Below are 15426 nucleotides of genomic sequence, written 5' to 3'. Positions count from 1 at the left end.
TTCGCCAGCCGTGCCACTGCGAGGAGTCGCTCGTTTCCCAACACAGCCTGGAGTAGAGTCGCCCACTCTCCAGGATTGCTTTGAAGTCTCCAGGAATTAAAGAGGAACCTCTCATTAAAGGTTAGGTCATGTGATGAAACCTCCAGGAATACTTCCAACCAAAATAAGCAAAATTAGCCAGGAGCGAATCACTTATTTTCATACCAAACAGTCCCCGTCATTTCCCAGCCCTAAAACTAGCGTTGTAGAGTCCTATCTTAGCAAAGGATCTGGGGGATCCCGCTGGGAAGGAATCTGGCTGGATGGGGCTGATGGGATGGCTGGGGAAAGGGGAAGTGAGCTGCTGGGGGTTTTCCTGAAGGGCTCAGAAGGGATAGGTGGACCAATGGTTAGAGCACTAGTATACAATGAGAAACACGCATTCTATTTCCCCCTCCACCGCCGGCGAGGGACCAGGCTCATGGCCCCAAAGAAACACCTTCCTGCTGAAGCAGAGCAGGAGGCTCTTAGTTTGACAACTCTCCTAGCCACCTTGCCAGGCCAGGGAGAAAGAGCCAGATGTGACTGTCCGAGCTCCACCCACACAATAAGTGTCACCCATGTAAGGCACCGAAACGGGGAGCCGGTCACACTCGATAATGCAGATGCTCAAAATAACTCTCTGGGCTTCTTGGGCCTGGCTAGAATGCGCCATGCGGGAAGCTGGGTTACCTGGGTTAAGGCCCAGAGCTTCCATGGTATTGAGCGCCTAACTCCCCTGGATCTCAAAGGTATTAGGCTCTAACTCCCCTTGAAAAGGTATTTACAGCCTTAACTCCCATAGAATTGAAAGATATTTAAGTACCTAACTCCCACAGAAACATAAGATATTTTGGCATCCAACTCCCCTAGACATCACAGCATTTAGGAGCCTAACTACCTCTTCTGTAGGAGAGAGACAAGCAAATAATGGAGTTTTCAGTTTGTTGGCAATTTTGTAAGGTGGGGGGAGGAAAGGGCTTTGTTTCATGCTCGACCCAAAATGAAAATGTTTTAATTTTTCACTGAATTGAAGAAACAGGTTCCGTGTCAAATGAAACTTTCACTTTCATCAAAATCAAAATGTTTTGTTTGGATTTTGGCTATTTTTATGTGTGCTCAAGTTTTGTTTATTTTAAAGAAATTTTGACAGTTAGCCTCTAGAGGTCCTTGGGTCACACAAACACAAGGCTGCAAGAGCCGGAGTTCTACCATAACGTAAGACGGGAAACTAGTCACCTTTGAAAATAAGGGCTGAGCACTGGTTGGAAACACTTCTTTGCTAATGAAGGGATGGGAGGAATCAGCAACCAGCAGCTTGTTTCCACCGGAATCCGAAGAAAAGGGGGACATATCTGGGGCATGGTCTCTGGATGCCAACGCACGTGAAGCCATCAAGCAGAAACCAAGGGGTGTGAGGAAAGACGGTCACCCCCGGGATAGCTTAAGAACAACCCTGAGCAGGGATGGCAGAACAGTTGATGTCAACACCAAAGAGCAGATGGAAGCAGCAGCAAATGACGTAGAGACATGGAAGAGGTCATGGAAGGTCTCTCTACCAGAAGTCTGCATCACACTGGTCATGATTAATCATTGTGAGATGTACTTATGGAAAAGCACGCTGTTGATTCATATCCAGCTTCCTGTCCCCTGCAACTCCCAGGTTCCTTTCCACAGAACTGCTGCCTAGCCAGTCGGTCCCCGGTCTGAAGCAGTGCATGGGATTCTTTCATCCTAAGTGCGGGATTCTGGGTCTTCACTGACCGCTCAGTCGATCCAGATAAGTCCATCTCATGGCTGCGACTTTGCCGCTGTCAGTGTAGACATAGCCTAGGTTACTCTGGATCCTGTCCCTACCTTCCAGTGTATCTACCACTCTGCACTGACCACTGGGGTACTCCGCTTATTACCAACTGCCAACTAGACATTGAGCCGTTGATCACTACCTGTTGACCCCGATGATCTATCCAGCTTTCTATCCAGCTATACGTGCTATATATATATATATATACAATTCTTGCCATATATATATATATATATATATATATATATATATGCTAACAAGTAAACAGCGGGACCCTATTTTCAGGTGATCATCAAAACCCTGTTGTGGTATATTTGGGGTGGGGGAGGTGCAGAGAAACACCCTGGCATCCTTCAACCTGTGAAGAGAAGCTGCCAGCCGGTGTGATCTTATGAAAGGGAGATGTGGACGTGCCCCTAGAACCAGGGAGCAGCGTCCGGGTTTTCCCCTCTCTGGGTCCTCCTCAGAGGGGGACCACTCCTCCCGGCTACCTCTCACCGGGAGCAGTCTTGTGCCCTTCTCAGGGCAAGCAGCCTAGCGCCAGGCCCTCAGGCAGGGCTGGCACGGCAAGCAGTCTAAAGCCAGGCCCTCAGGCAGGGCTGGCACGGCAGCAAGCCGCTCTCTGGAACGGCCCGGCGGGGAAGGCTTTCTCACGGAGGACAGGGAAGGGGGGAGGGGGACGCAGGCCCGCCCGTCTCCACTGCTTCCCAGCCCAGGGCCCTGGCAGTGGCAACGGCGTTTGCCACTGGGTCGGCGGGGCTCCCACCGCAACACGCCACCCGGGTTGCCCCGACTCAGCCACTAACGTGCGGCTATCCCTGGGCTTCTTCCTCCCCGAAACCCCCGGTACCTGCCTCCTCTGGGTCGCTGAGGTGTGGTAGACCTGCTAGGCCCTCCTTTTCCACAGGTGGCAGCTCGGGCAGCTCCATGGGCTCATCTTCAGAGGGCAGCTCTTCCAGGTCCTGCGGTCCCCAGGCCTCGGGCAGGGCCGGTAAGTTCTCGGGGTCCCAGGCTCGGTATTGCTCCGGCGGATCCGCTTCCGGCTCCCAGGCCCCGGGTGTCTCCGGGGGGTTCTCCTCAGGCTCGTAGTCAGCGAGGAGCCCCGATGGGCCTTCTTCCGGCTCCCAGGCCGTGGGGGCGTCTGGTGGGCCCTCCTCCAACTCCCAGGCCGTAGGGTACCTGGGGGAGACCTCTGTCGATCCCCAGGCTAGGTTTAAGGCCGGCCACTCCCTCTCAGCACAGCTCCCCGGCCCAGCCTTAGCTAGGAGCTTAGGAGGAGACACGTCCTTCCCCTTCGGCCGTCTCTCCCCAACTGAGTTCACCGGCCTGGCTCTTAAAGGCCTAGCTCCACCCCCCTGCTTCCAGTCAGGTGGGGCCACTGGGGCCTTTAAAAGCCTAGACCCGCTCCCTTGCTTCTGGTCAGGGCTTCCCCTGGGGCAGGCCTCTGTCAGCCAGGGTGGGTCTGGCTCCCTCTCTGGGTCCTCCTCAGAGGGGGACCACCCCTTCCGGCTACAGGAGATCTCGGCCAACCTGGCTGCAAACGCTGGAGAAAGGACATGGGGCAAGCCATCCTGCAGGAGACGGGAGAAAGTTTTGTGAGTTGTGTTTCGGCTCCAGGAACCAAGCTATGATTTGGTTTTTCCTGTAACCTTTGCTTCCTGAGATTTTACTCTCTATCGCTTGAATCTCTGTTCTTTGATAATAAACTTAGCCTTTGTTTCCCTGAGCTGCATTTCTTAGTGCCATGGATTACGGAGAGTGGGGAGCCAGAGTTGAATCTTGCAAGCTGGTCAGGATGCAGGGGCTCTCGTAGAAGACAGAAAACCCGCATTCAAATCCATTCTTCACAGAAAGTAGAGGGGGCACTGAACTGTGGGCCCCAGATCCAAGATGAGAGCCACTGGTCAACAGGGAGCGCCTCGACTGGGGTTCCATGGGGAACAAAATGCCTTAAGTGTCTAATGCCAGGAGAGTGCTCATAGCTGACATGCATGAATGGAAATAGATGCATAAGACCCTCTCAATGGCAGAAGTTAGGCCACCCCTCTGTGCTCAGCATTTCCTATTACGGGAGCACATCGGAGAATGGATCAGGACCCCATTTGTGCGACGCACTGTATGTTATTATTTTATTAGATGTATTACGGTAGCACCTAGGAGCCTCAGATGTAGGCCATGACCCCACTACACTACTCACTGTACATTACTATTTATTAGGTGTATTACGGTAGCAGCTAGATGCCCCAGACATAGACCATAACCCCTTGTGCTAGGTGCTGTACATTGTCAGTTATTAGGTGTATTACGGTAGTATCCCAGTATCCCAGCACCAGGCGCCATCCAGACGCAGAACCAACTTAACCCTTCCCTCGAGCAGCCAATAGCAATGTCGATACCAGGGTGGCACAGCACCAGTCTGGGGAGCCAGACATGTGCCAGTTACTCAGAGCAGCTCCTGCCCCATAGAGAGACCTGCATAGTCCTGTCATTACAGGCCCTCACACCAGCCTGGAGCGCAGAGGAGTTGCCACATGTGGCAAGCCAGCCCGTCTGGGTACGGCAGACATTCCCAAGAAGCAGTGCTGCCAGCTCTCCTGATAGCTGGTGCTAGGCTTCAAGCTCCAGCTGCTGAAGTCTTGTGACTGGCCTGAATCAAAACAAGAGGGAAACTGCCAGCCCTTGTGATTCCAAAGGAAAGCTTGAAAATGTGACTTGCGTTCCCCTTAAAAGCATGGAGAAGGGACATTTCAGTGCTGTGCATCATCCAGGAGTGTGGGAGGCCTTGATTCAATTCCTGACCCACACCCAACTACCTGTGACACTTTCAACAAGGCATTCAGGCTCGCGCTCTGCCTCAATTTCCCTATCGGTAAAATGGGTAGAGTGGATGGGAATTTCTCTTCCCTAAAATGCCAAGGCATCAAAACTGTTTATGGGACAGGTGTTTCAGTGACGTTCCCAGCTCAAAAAAACTTTGAGCAGGGGAAGTTGTAATATTGTCAAAACTTCCTGGCTCGATGTATTCGAAACCCTTTTGAAATGTGATTGAATTTCTTTTTTTTTATTTAAATGAGTTTAAAAGGTGAAAGCAAAATGAACACGTTAGAATTTTTTGTTAATGAAATGTTTCAACCGACCCAAATCAAAATGGTCTTGGTTTTCTTTTCTCAGGTGGCAACATTTTGCAAGATTTTGGGGACACGGAAACTTTGAAATCTTGAACAGCCTCATGGGATGGGAAAATCATCCCCTTCCCCACCCTAACTAGGGTAACTGGATGTTTTGATATTATCAGGATCATCACAAGATTGTCCTATGTACCCAGCTATGCCCCACTCCTCCTGAAAAAGAATTGCCCTGATTTTCCACACTTGCTATTTGGTCTCCCTAACCCTAACAAAGGGAGCAACAGAGTGTGCAAGGATAAATGCATTAAAGAGCATGAGGTGCCCAGATACCATGGTGATGAGGTCCAGATAAGGATCTAATGAACAGATTGAAACCAGAAAACAAATTAAGAGAATCCAAGGCTTATTTTAAAAAAACACAATCGCACTATCTAGTCTAGAATCTCATCACTGACAGCTCTCGGTGGAAGATGTGAGACCCCCTGCAGTGGCTGAAGGGAGATAATCTGCCCTCCCCACCACACATTAATCCTCACCCTGCTTTCTAATAATTAGAGACAAATTCAAACCCTGAAAGAGGAAGTTTGATAGTGCCAGCCACTCATTTGCTTGTAATCACAAACTGTGATCATTCCTGTTATTCCACTCTCTTCTTGAATCTTGTGATGGTTTTGGTTTCAAGAGCTTTCTGTGGCAGTGAGTTCCACAGTTCAATTACACCTTGCCTGAAAAATACAAGTTCTTGTATCGGCTTTGATCTCACAGAGTCGTCAGGTGCATCTACACTGCAGTTCAAAACGTGCGGCATTAAGTATCAGATCCTGGATAGATCGACTTGGGCTCACAGGCCTTGGGCTGCCGGGCTAGAAATAGCAACGTAGACGTTCCCGCTCAGGATGGAGCCCAGGCTCTGAGACACCCACCATGCCTGTGTGGTGTTTCCCACCCCGGCTCTGTTTGGCCCACAGCCTGTAACCTTTCAGCCAGCCATAGCCATACCAAGGGCCTTTCATAGCAAGGTAGATGTACTCATAGATTCTAAGGCCAGATGGGACTTTGAGATCGTCTCTTTTGGCCTCCTGTATACCACATGTTGGAGACATTCTCCCACTTCCCCCTGTATTGAGTCCAATCAGCATTTGCCAGCATTTTCCCAAAACGGCAGCCGGTCCGCATTGGAAGCCATCAATGACGGCAAATCCATCAGGGAACAGTTAATCAACCCGCACTGGGAAGAAATAGTGTCTCGTTCCTCACTGGAACGTGTCTGCCTTTAATTTCCAGCCACTGGCTCTTGTTCTCTTTCATTTACGAGCCCATCAGCACCCAGGATTTTCTCCCCGTGAAGATATGTACACAGCGTGAGCGAGCCACCTCTCGCTTTTCTCTTTGAACAACAAAGCAGATCAAACTCTTAGTCACACACTGCACAGGCCAGGTCTATGCTAAAAAGTTAAGTTGACCCAGCTACATCGCTCGGAGGGTGGGCAGAGGTCTCAGAGCCAGGCTTCCATCCAAAAATCCACAGCCCCAAGCGACGTAGTGAAGCCCACCTAACCCCTGGTGTAGACCGCATTACTTAATGGAAGAATTCTCCATCCACCCAGCTCCTGCCTCTTGGGGAGGTGGATTGGATACGCCAATGGGCCAATTTGTTGCTGTGGCATTTCAAGTGAGGACAAGCCCTCAGGCCCTTCCTCCCCCCAGCCTTCGTGGCTCTTTTCTGGCCCCCTCGCCGATTTCTGCACCCCCTTGTTCTGGTGGCAGCAGACAGAGCGGCAGGCTCAGGGAGTCACTTTCAGCAATGGAGAAGGCACCGTTCCCAGGGCTAATTCCTGCTGCGTGCCCCTGCGAAGGAGAGAGGCAGGAACAAAGGCTGCCTTGCTCCCACAGCTCCACAAAACCTGATGTACCAGAGCCAGGAGTGTGAGGGTGGAGGGAGGCACCTGGTTGCCGACATGTGGGGCAGCTCCCCAGACGTGGCAATCACTTATTGACTCACAAGGAACAGCCCATTTCCCTGGCATATAAAGTATCCCACCCCAGAGAAAGGATTCCTGGCTTTGTCCAAGACACAACTGCCTGAGGCTCTTCCGCTCCCGGGTGCCACAAGCAGGAGCTACAGGTGAAGCAGGGACAGTCCAGCCCCGGTTGTCAGGAAGCCTGACTGGGTGGGGGGTCATGCGGCAGGGTGGGAAGGAGATGGCTGTGGTTTGGGGAGCGACGTAGAGTGATGGCTTGGGGCATTGTCCTGTTATTGGACTGATTATGGGTGCCAGGGAGCATCACTCTGTCATTGGGGTGATTCTGGGATACCAGGGGGCATTGCTTTGTTGTTGGGGGATTAAGGGGAGACTTAGGGCATCTCTCTGTTTTGGAGTGACAATGGGATGTCATGGGGACACTGCTCTGTTATTCGGGGGATTGTGGGGCATGGCACAGGGCATTCAGTATAGACAGAGGGCTTGGCGGTTCGGCTGCTCAGCTGGGTCTCGGAAGACATGGCTTCTAATCTCTGGTCTGCCGCTGCCTTCCTGTATGGCCTTGGCCCAATCGCTTAGTCTCTCTCTGCCTCAGTTTCCCCATCTGTACAAAGGGAATAATAGCCCTGCTCTACCTCTCCAAGTACGGTAAAGATGATGAGATGCTCAGATGGAACCGTGATGAGGGCCAGATCAGTGCCTTAAATCTATTCATTTCTTTGTTAGTAGACTGGTTATGGGGGGTGCGCTTGCATCTGTTATTGGGGTGATACGTTAGAAGCGGAGCTTGGAGGAGAGGGGTGGGCTCAGTGCAGCGCATGGAAATCTTTTTCATCTGGATTGAGGTTTTTCCCCCCTCAACAGATCAGATCTTTTCATGGAAAATGCCCCTGGGGGAGAGTGGGCCCCCATTGCCATCAGACTACCACAGTACATTTATCCTCCCCCAGTACGGCAGGGCTCTCCTCCTCATGTACAGTCAGGATAGCTGAGGCACAGAGAAACTGCTTGCTCATGGGAGTCTGGGAAAGAGCCTGGCTTCCTTAAATCCTAAGTCAGCACCTTATTCGCGAGACCATCCATCCTCCTCAAGACACCTATGCCCAGCGATTCCTTTTCAATATCTTTCAGTGCAATAACGACAGCGAAGACTCCTACCGTATCCATCACCACAACCACCATGGAGCTGCTGATCATTGCAATGCTCGTGGCTGGGGCAGCAGGTAGGAAAAAAAGTCACAAGAGATCCCAAAGTGGGGTTGGGTGAGAAGTTTCTGCAATTTCAGGGCAGGAATGTCTTCCAGACGGTGCTTAAGGTGGGTGGCTGGTTATGAAAAGCCACCTTCCTGGCAGTCCCATTATTGATTCCCGTCACTAAGGTTGCGAAAGGGAATTAATATATTCAGGCCTCGTGTCTGATTATTCTCTATTATTTGTAGAGCTGGCAGGGAGCCATGATTTCACAATCTGTGTTCGTCTCAAATCAGGGCAAAAAGAAAGAATTCTGACACGAATGAATGAATGAATAAAACGTGTTTTGGGGTGGAAAAATAAGTCTTTTTCATCGAGATTTCAATGGCTTTAAATTTAAAGCAGGTATAAAAATATATAACTTTTATATAGCACCATTTGTAACATAATGTTAAGTCTTTAAAGCAAATGTGAACAAAAAATTACTTTGATAAGACAAACCAAAATGGCCTTTTTGGATAAGGTCCAATGCCCTGGTCAGATTGCCTATCTCATGAAACACCATGCACCTCTTGGTGTGGAGATGCTAGTGCATCATGGGAGTTCCAGGTTGTGAGGCATCATGGAAGATGTAGTTTGATTGTGGAGCCCAACCCCTACAGGAGACCGTTTTACTTTGATCTTTTTTTTTTTTTAACAAATTTGCATCACAATCAACATGTTCCCATGGAAATTTTTGACTTTGGCAAAATGACATTTTCCAATGGGAAAATGTTCCACTCTAAAAAGCTTGACACCTTTAAATATTTGTGCTGTGGTAGAGCCAGGAAACCCTGATCACTGACCAACCCCCTATTCTATTGAGCATGTGTAAATTGTGATTTCCGGAGGCTTTTAATTTGACCAAATCTGGATGAATTTTCATGGGAATAGTGCAGGGCACCTCCGACTCAAGGGCTTTTTCTTTGCAAAATTTCAAGTTCCTGCTGCCAAGGCGCGAGAGCGCTTCAAAAAGTGGTTGGAGAACGGTTTGAACATTGTTAAAATGACCTATCGTTCCCTGTTCTCTTTCTTGGAAATCACTAAATGGAATCTTTCCAAAACACGCATCAGGAAGTCAAATCATTGTAGGATGATGCATTGGCCAAGATCTGAAATGTGACCCACCAAGGCCATGCTCCAGAAACCAAATCCAAGGTTGACTTCCACATCAACATTCTCAGCTAGTGTGTCACCTCACATGTGGGATATGTGACTACATGCTACCACAGAGGAAGAGATAGTGGAGTCCATGATGCATGTTCTACACTCTGGATGGAAAAAGCATTTCATGCCTAAACAGATAAACCCTCAGTGGCAGAAAACGTTCCCCTCCAAGGGAAGTGTGTTAAGCTTCCATTTATCCTCAGAGAAAAAAAACAAACAAAAATTCCAGGATTTTAAAGTTCATTCATGAAGGACACATGGGTATGGGAAGTTGCAAAAGGAACGAGCAAATTTAACTCAATGGTGAGTGTATGTAATAGATCAGTGGTTCTCAACCAGGGTACATGTACCCCTGGAGGTACACAGAGGTCTTCCAGGGGGTACATCAATGCATCTAGATATTTGCTTAGTTTTACATAGGCTACATAAAAAGCACTAGCAAAGTCAGTAGGAACTAAAATTTCATACAGACAATGAGTTGTTTATACTGCTCTATATACTGAAATGTAAGAAAAATATTGATATTCCAAATAATGTATTTTATAATTATATGGTAAAAATGAGAAAGTCAGCAATTTTTAAGTAATAGAGGGCTGGGACACTTCTGTATTTTTATGTCCCATTTTGTAAGCAAGTACTTTTTAAGAGAGGTGAAACTTGGGAGTACGCAAGACAAATCAGACTCCTGAAAGGGATACAGTAGTCTGGAAAGGTTGAGAGACACGGTTATAGGTTCCCAATCCACAGAAGTTATGAGTATGTTAAACTTGATTCTGACTGACAGGGGGAAATTGGCAGCAAATCTCAAGGTGGAAGGCAATTTGGGTGCAAGTCATCATGAAACGATAAATGACAGATTTCATGACTCTAAGGAAAGGAAGGAGTGAAAGCAGTATAATGAGGACAATGGATTTCAAAAAACAGACTTTAACAAACTCAGAGAACTGGTAGGTAAAATCCCATGGGAAGAAAATCTACTGGAAAAAGGAGTTCAGGACAGCTGGCAGTTTTTCAAGGAGACAATATAAAAGGCACCACTCCAACTATCCCAATGAGAAGGAAAGATAGGAAGAATAGGAGGAGGCCAAAATGGCTCCATCAGAAGCTCTTTAAATGACCTGAAAATAAGAAAGGAGTTCTACAAAAAGTGGAAATATGGACAAAGTGCTAAGGAAAAGAACAAAAGAATAGCACAAACATGTAGGAACAAAATCAGAAGATCTAAGGCACAAAATGAGTTAGCAAAGGACATAAAGGCAATAAAAAGAAGTTCTTTAAATACATTGGGAGCAAGACGAAGGAAAGCGTACGTCCTCTACTTAGCAGGGAAGGAGAGCTAATGCCAGATGACATCAAGAAAGCTGAGCTATTTAATGCCTATTTTGCTTCAGTTGTAACTAAAAAAGTTAATGGACACCAAATACTCAACACATTTAATACTAACAACAAAGGGGAAGGAACGCAAGCCAAAATAGGGAAAGAACAGTGTAGGAGAGTAAAGAGTTAAAAGCTGGACAAATGGCCAGGCCTAAATTACAGGGAATGGGGTCATGGTGAGGGCATATCTTGTTTCTGTGAATTTCAGTTAGAGTCTGTTATCTCTCTTCTTCTCCTCCCTTCCTGCCATCTGGGCAGGGGATACGTTTATCGGCATTCCTGTACAAGGCCTTGGTGGGTGGAAAAACCATTATCTTCTTCCTCCCCCTGGCATGCCTTTACTTTAAAGAATGTTAGTGTAAAATGTATAGGTTTTAAGGTTATGTGCCTGACCTCTGTATGGTAAGCTTGTAAATAACAAACAGGGGCGGGTATAATTGAATTCATTATGTAGTTGTTAATATTCATTTTATAGGGGTCAATGTAACCAAATAAGGGTGTATGGGGAGTTGCTGGAAATGTACACATTCACATACTGCTATGGTTAAAAGAATTGTAAAGTAACCCCCTCATTGCTCACTCGTGGCGTGGAGGTGGAACGAGCAGGCAATAAAGGGTTCCATCTCCCCAATCCGCCCCCAGGACAACATGTTTGATTATTTCTAACAAACAGATTAAAGAATATTTAGCTAAGTTAGATGTGTTCCAGTCAGCAGGGCCTGATGAAATTCACTCTAAGGAATTTTAACTTAAGGAAGTAGCTGAAGCAATCTCAGAATCAGTAGCAATTATCTTTGAGAACTCCTGGGGGGACAGATGAGGTCCCAGGAGACTGGAGAAGAGCAGACATGGTACCTATCTTTAAAAGGGGGAACGAAGAGGACCCGGGAAATTAAAGACCAGGCAGCCTAACTTTGATACCTGGAAAGATACTGCAACAAATTTTTAAACAATCAATTTGTAAGCACCTAGAGGACAATAGGGCTATGAGGAATAGCCAGCATGGATTTGTCAAGAACAAATCGTGCCAAACCAACCTAATTTCCTTCTTTGACAGGGTTACTGGCCTAGCAGAGGGGAGGAAGCAGTGGATGAGAGATATCTTGATTTTAGAAAGGCTTTAGACACAGTGCCATGTGACATGATCATAAGCAAACTGGGGAAATGTGGTCTAGATGAAATTACTAGAATGTGGGTGCACAACGGGTTGAAACACCATACTAAAAGAGTAGTTATCAAAGTTTCACTGTCAAATTTGGTGTGTGTATCTAGTGGTGTCCCACAGAACTCAGTCCTGTGTCTGGATATTTAATATTTTCATTGATAATTTGCATAATGGAGTGGAAAATACACTTCTAAAGTTTGTGGGTGACACCAAGCTGGGAGGGGTTGCAAGCACTTTGGAGGACAGGATTAGAATTCAAAATGACCTTGACAAATTAGACAATTGCTCTGAACTCAGCAAGATGAAATTCCGTAAAGACAACTGCAAAGTACTTCACTTAGGAAAGGAAAATCAACCGCACAACTACAAAACAGGGAATATTTGGCTAGGTGGCAACACTGCTGAAAAGGATCTGTGGGTGACAGTGGATCACAAATTGAAAATGAGTCAACAATGTGATGCAGCTACAAAAAAGGCAAATATCATTCTGGAACGTATTATCATTCTGGGGCAACTCTGTCATATAAACATATTGAGTTCCATCTTCAAACTAATGAGTATTTTTGCCCCCCACTCCTGTTCCACAACCCCCCTCCTCCCATATTTAGTAACCATCTTCTCATTCTCAGCCTAGATTTATTTATGGCCACTCTATCCCCATTTGTTCGTGTGCCAATGTTGCCTCTAGCTCTTTCCCCCGCTGCATTTACAGAGAGCCATCAGATCCCTTTTCAGCCTTTGTTTTAGGTGAAAACAAGCCGAGCTCTTTCCGCCTCCCCTTGTAAGATCGGCACTTCGTCCCCCTAATCATTCTAGCACCCTTCTCTACACCTGTTCCAGTTGGAATTCCTCTTTCTGGAACATGGGTGAATTAATGTGTCCCGATCATGGCCGGAAATACCTCACTAGGTCCATCCTCCGATCGCCTTGTTCTTTTGCACAGCCGGGTGCAAGTAACATCTCATGGTCATCCTGCCACTGGCTAATCTGTACGGCCATGGCTGATGGTCACTCCGCTTACTGCGGATGCTTTCTCTCCATTGCAGCATCAGAGGGAGAGGAACCGCGGATCATTGGGGGGGGACCCTGCCCCATCGGCTCACGGCCCTACCAGGTGGCTCTCCTCAGGAACGGCCGAAACTACTGTGGCGGGAGCCTGATAGACCGGAAGTGGGTGCTAACTGCTGCCCACTGCACCAAACAGATTGGGTAAGTCAAAGGAGGGGTGAAGGGAGAGAGTGTGCTGCATGGGGATAACCCTTGGTGTCCCCCATCCATGCCCAAGCCTCCTGCTGCACCTTCCCAGCCCTTAGCCCCATTCGCCTCCAGTGGCCCCTCTCCTTTACATTTCATCCTCAGATATATTTCCTGACAGCTGGAGGTTGCCTGGGGACAAGGCAACCTGGTTCCACACGAAGCTCTGGTCGCTAAAAACCGAATCCTGTAAAAATGGAAAAGTCAAATCCCACCAAACATTGATGCTTCGCTCAGCGATAGGGCTGATCTGGCAGCAATTGAATGACTGGCGTTCCGCAGAATGGGCGCACCCGAAAATGTAAAGCAATTTGGGCTGACTTTTTAAAGCTCTATCATTACCGCCGGTCCTGAAGATAGATATGTTGTTCCCCTCACCTCCTTTTGTCCTAACTCTCTTGGCGTATTAGGATGAATCTGGTCTATTTTTTCTATTTGGAAAACTAATTAAAACCTATAAATAATCATTTAAATAATCGCAATGTCTCATGTCGACATTTTCAAAATGTTTTGATTTTTTTTTTCATTAGAGACAACTTTTTCTTTCAAAGTCTCTGTAAGTTTATTATCAGAAATGTTACGCAATAATTGAAACAAGCTTTTGCCCCCGACTGTTTGATTTGTTGGAAAAATTGAAATCTTTGACCCAGATTTGACTCTGAAATTCTCAGTGCTCACACATAGGTTTAACTAGGTCTGAGCAGGCTACAGGAATCCAGGATAAGGCAAACGTCAAAATAACCATGTTAAGTGGGTCCCAAAAGTAGCAAGTGTGAAAAATCGGGACTCTTTTTTTTTTTTTTGGTGTGGGGGGGAAGGGGATATAGTTGCTTATATAAGACAAAGCCCCTAATATAGGGATGATCCTGATATTATTGGGACATCTGGTCACCCTACCCAAAAGCCAAGGACACGGAATTCATGACTTTTGGTGAAAAGGCAAGCTTTGATAACACAAAAATGTCCCACAAATCTGCTATGAATTCACTGTAACTCTTCATTTCAGCTGTGTGAAATCAGGAGCAAGAAATCATATCAGCAACAGTGGCTAAGAATGTGTGTAAGGAGGCTATGCAGACAGGGAGGAAACCAAATAAACACAGGAAGAAACTAACTAAAATATGCTGTGTACGTGTGGCTTGGAGAAAAAGCATGATACCAAGGTGGTCAGAACTGCCGGTCTAGCTGGGGAGGCTATCCCCTGGCCCCGCCCCTTCTGCCTGAAGCCCAGCCCCATCCACCACCCTCTCCCATCAGAGCCCCGCCCGGACAGCTCCCATTCGACCAGCCAGGCTCTCCGGATCCGGGTGGGGTGTGTGCCGTGGAGCACCCCAGCACCAGTGCTGAGTGACCCAAGCACCCCCAGAGCCTGCGCCCCAGCGCTCCCCTGCCCCAACCCACAATGGGTTTGGCTGGCCAGCCCAGCACCAGAGCGCCAGATGGCCTGAGCACTGGGCAGGCTAAGCAGCCCCAGCCCTGGAGAAGCTGGAGGCGGCCGTCTGCACTGGTGTTGCGATGCCCCTCTCTCTGGCTGGGCAGCCACCTGCACTCTAGCCCCCGCCTGCTTCAGCGGAAAGGCAACGGTTGACAGAGCCACCGCTGCCAGGCCCATGCCAGCAGGACAGAGCACGAAGGGGCAGAGTGTGGATGGGACCATGCCTGGTTGTAAGAAAAGGCAAAGCAAGCATTCCCTGGCCTTACATACCCGGCGCCCATGGCATGAGATGTATATGAACTGGGCCTGAACAATAACTGGACCAACCATAAAGTGCATGAGACAATGTAAAATGGAGGACGTATGTATCAGAAGAGGGTTAAACTTGTATACAAGGTACCAATATTTGTATAATTGTATGGATTTGGGGTATGCCCTGCACCCATCCCTCACACGCAAGTCTGATTAACTTATGGAGTTTAAGTGGAGGCCAAGAAAGAACTAAGATTGGATGATCGGAGATCAGAACGGAGTTCTTGGGGAACCAAGTTGACAAGGTCTTGGAGGCTACCTCAACACTGAAAACTCTATGATTGGCCCAACTCTCTGCTGAAGCACATTCATTGATCTTTTCCTGTGGCCTCTCTCCATGTAGCTCACTGCAGGTGCGTCTGGGGGGATTATAATCTAAAGGTGAACGAAGGCACAGAGCAGATAATGGAATCCAAGAATCTGCCTTTACATGCACCCTCAGTATAACCCCAAGCCTCATGACAACCATTTCATGCTTCTGGAGTTGGATGAGCCCGCTCAACTCAACACAATGAATACAATCAGCCTGCCTACCAGTTGTCCCGCTCCTGGAA

At 47.9% G+C, this 15426-nt stretch overlaps 1 pseudogene; it reads left to right on the top strand.

Annotated features, from left to right (window-relative positions):
* The first annotated feature begins 8112 nt into the window (after positions 1-8112).
* Positions 8113-15419, top strand: LOC137157943 (trypsin-3-like; annotated as a pseudogene).
* The last annotated feature ends 7 nt before the right edge of the window (positions 15420-15426 follow it).

Source organism: Emydura macquarii, unplaced genomic scaffold (genome assembly GCF_026122565.2).
Source record: "Emydura macquarii macquarii isolate MOO-44397 ecotype Brisbane River unplaced genomic scaffold, CSIRO-AGI_Emac_v2 contig_1635, whole genome shotgun sequence".
Lineage (NCBI taxonomy): Eukaryota > Metazoa > Chordata > Testudines > Chelidae > Emydura > Emydura macquarii.
Note: the sequence above shows the minus strand (reverse complement) of the source record. Positions and strands in the feature narration are given on the sequence as shown.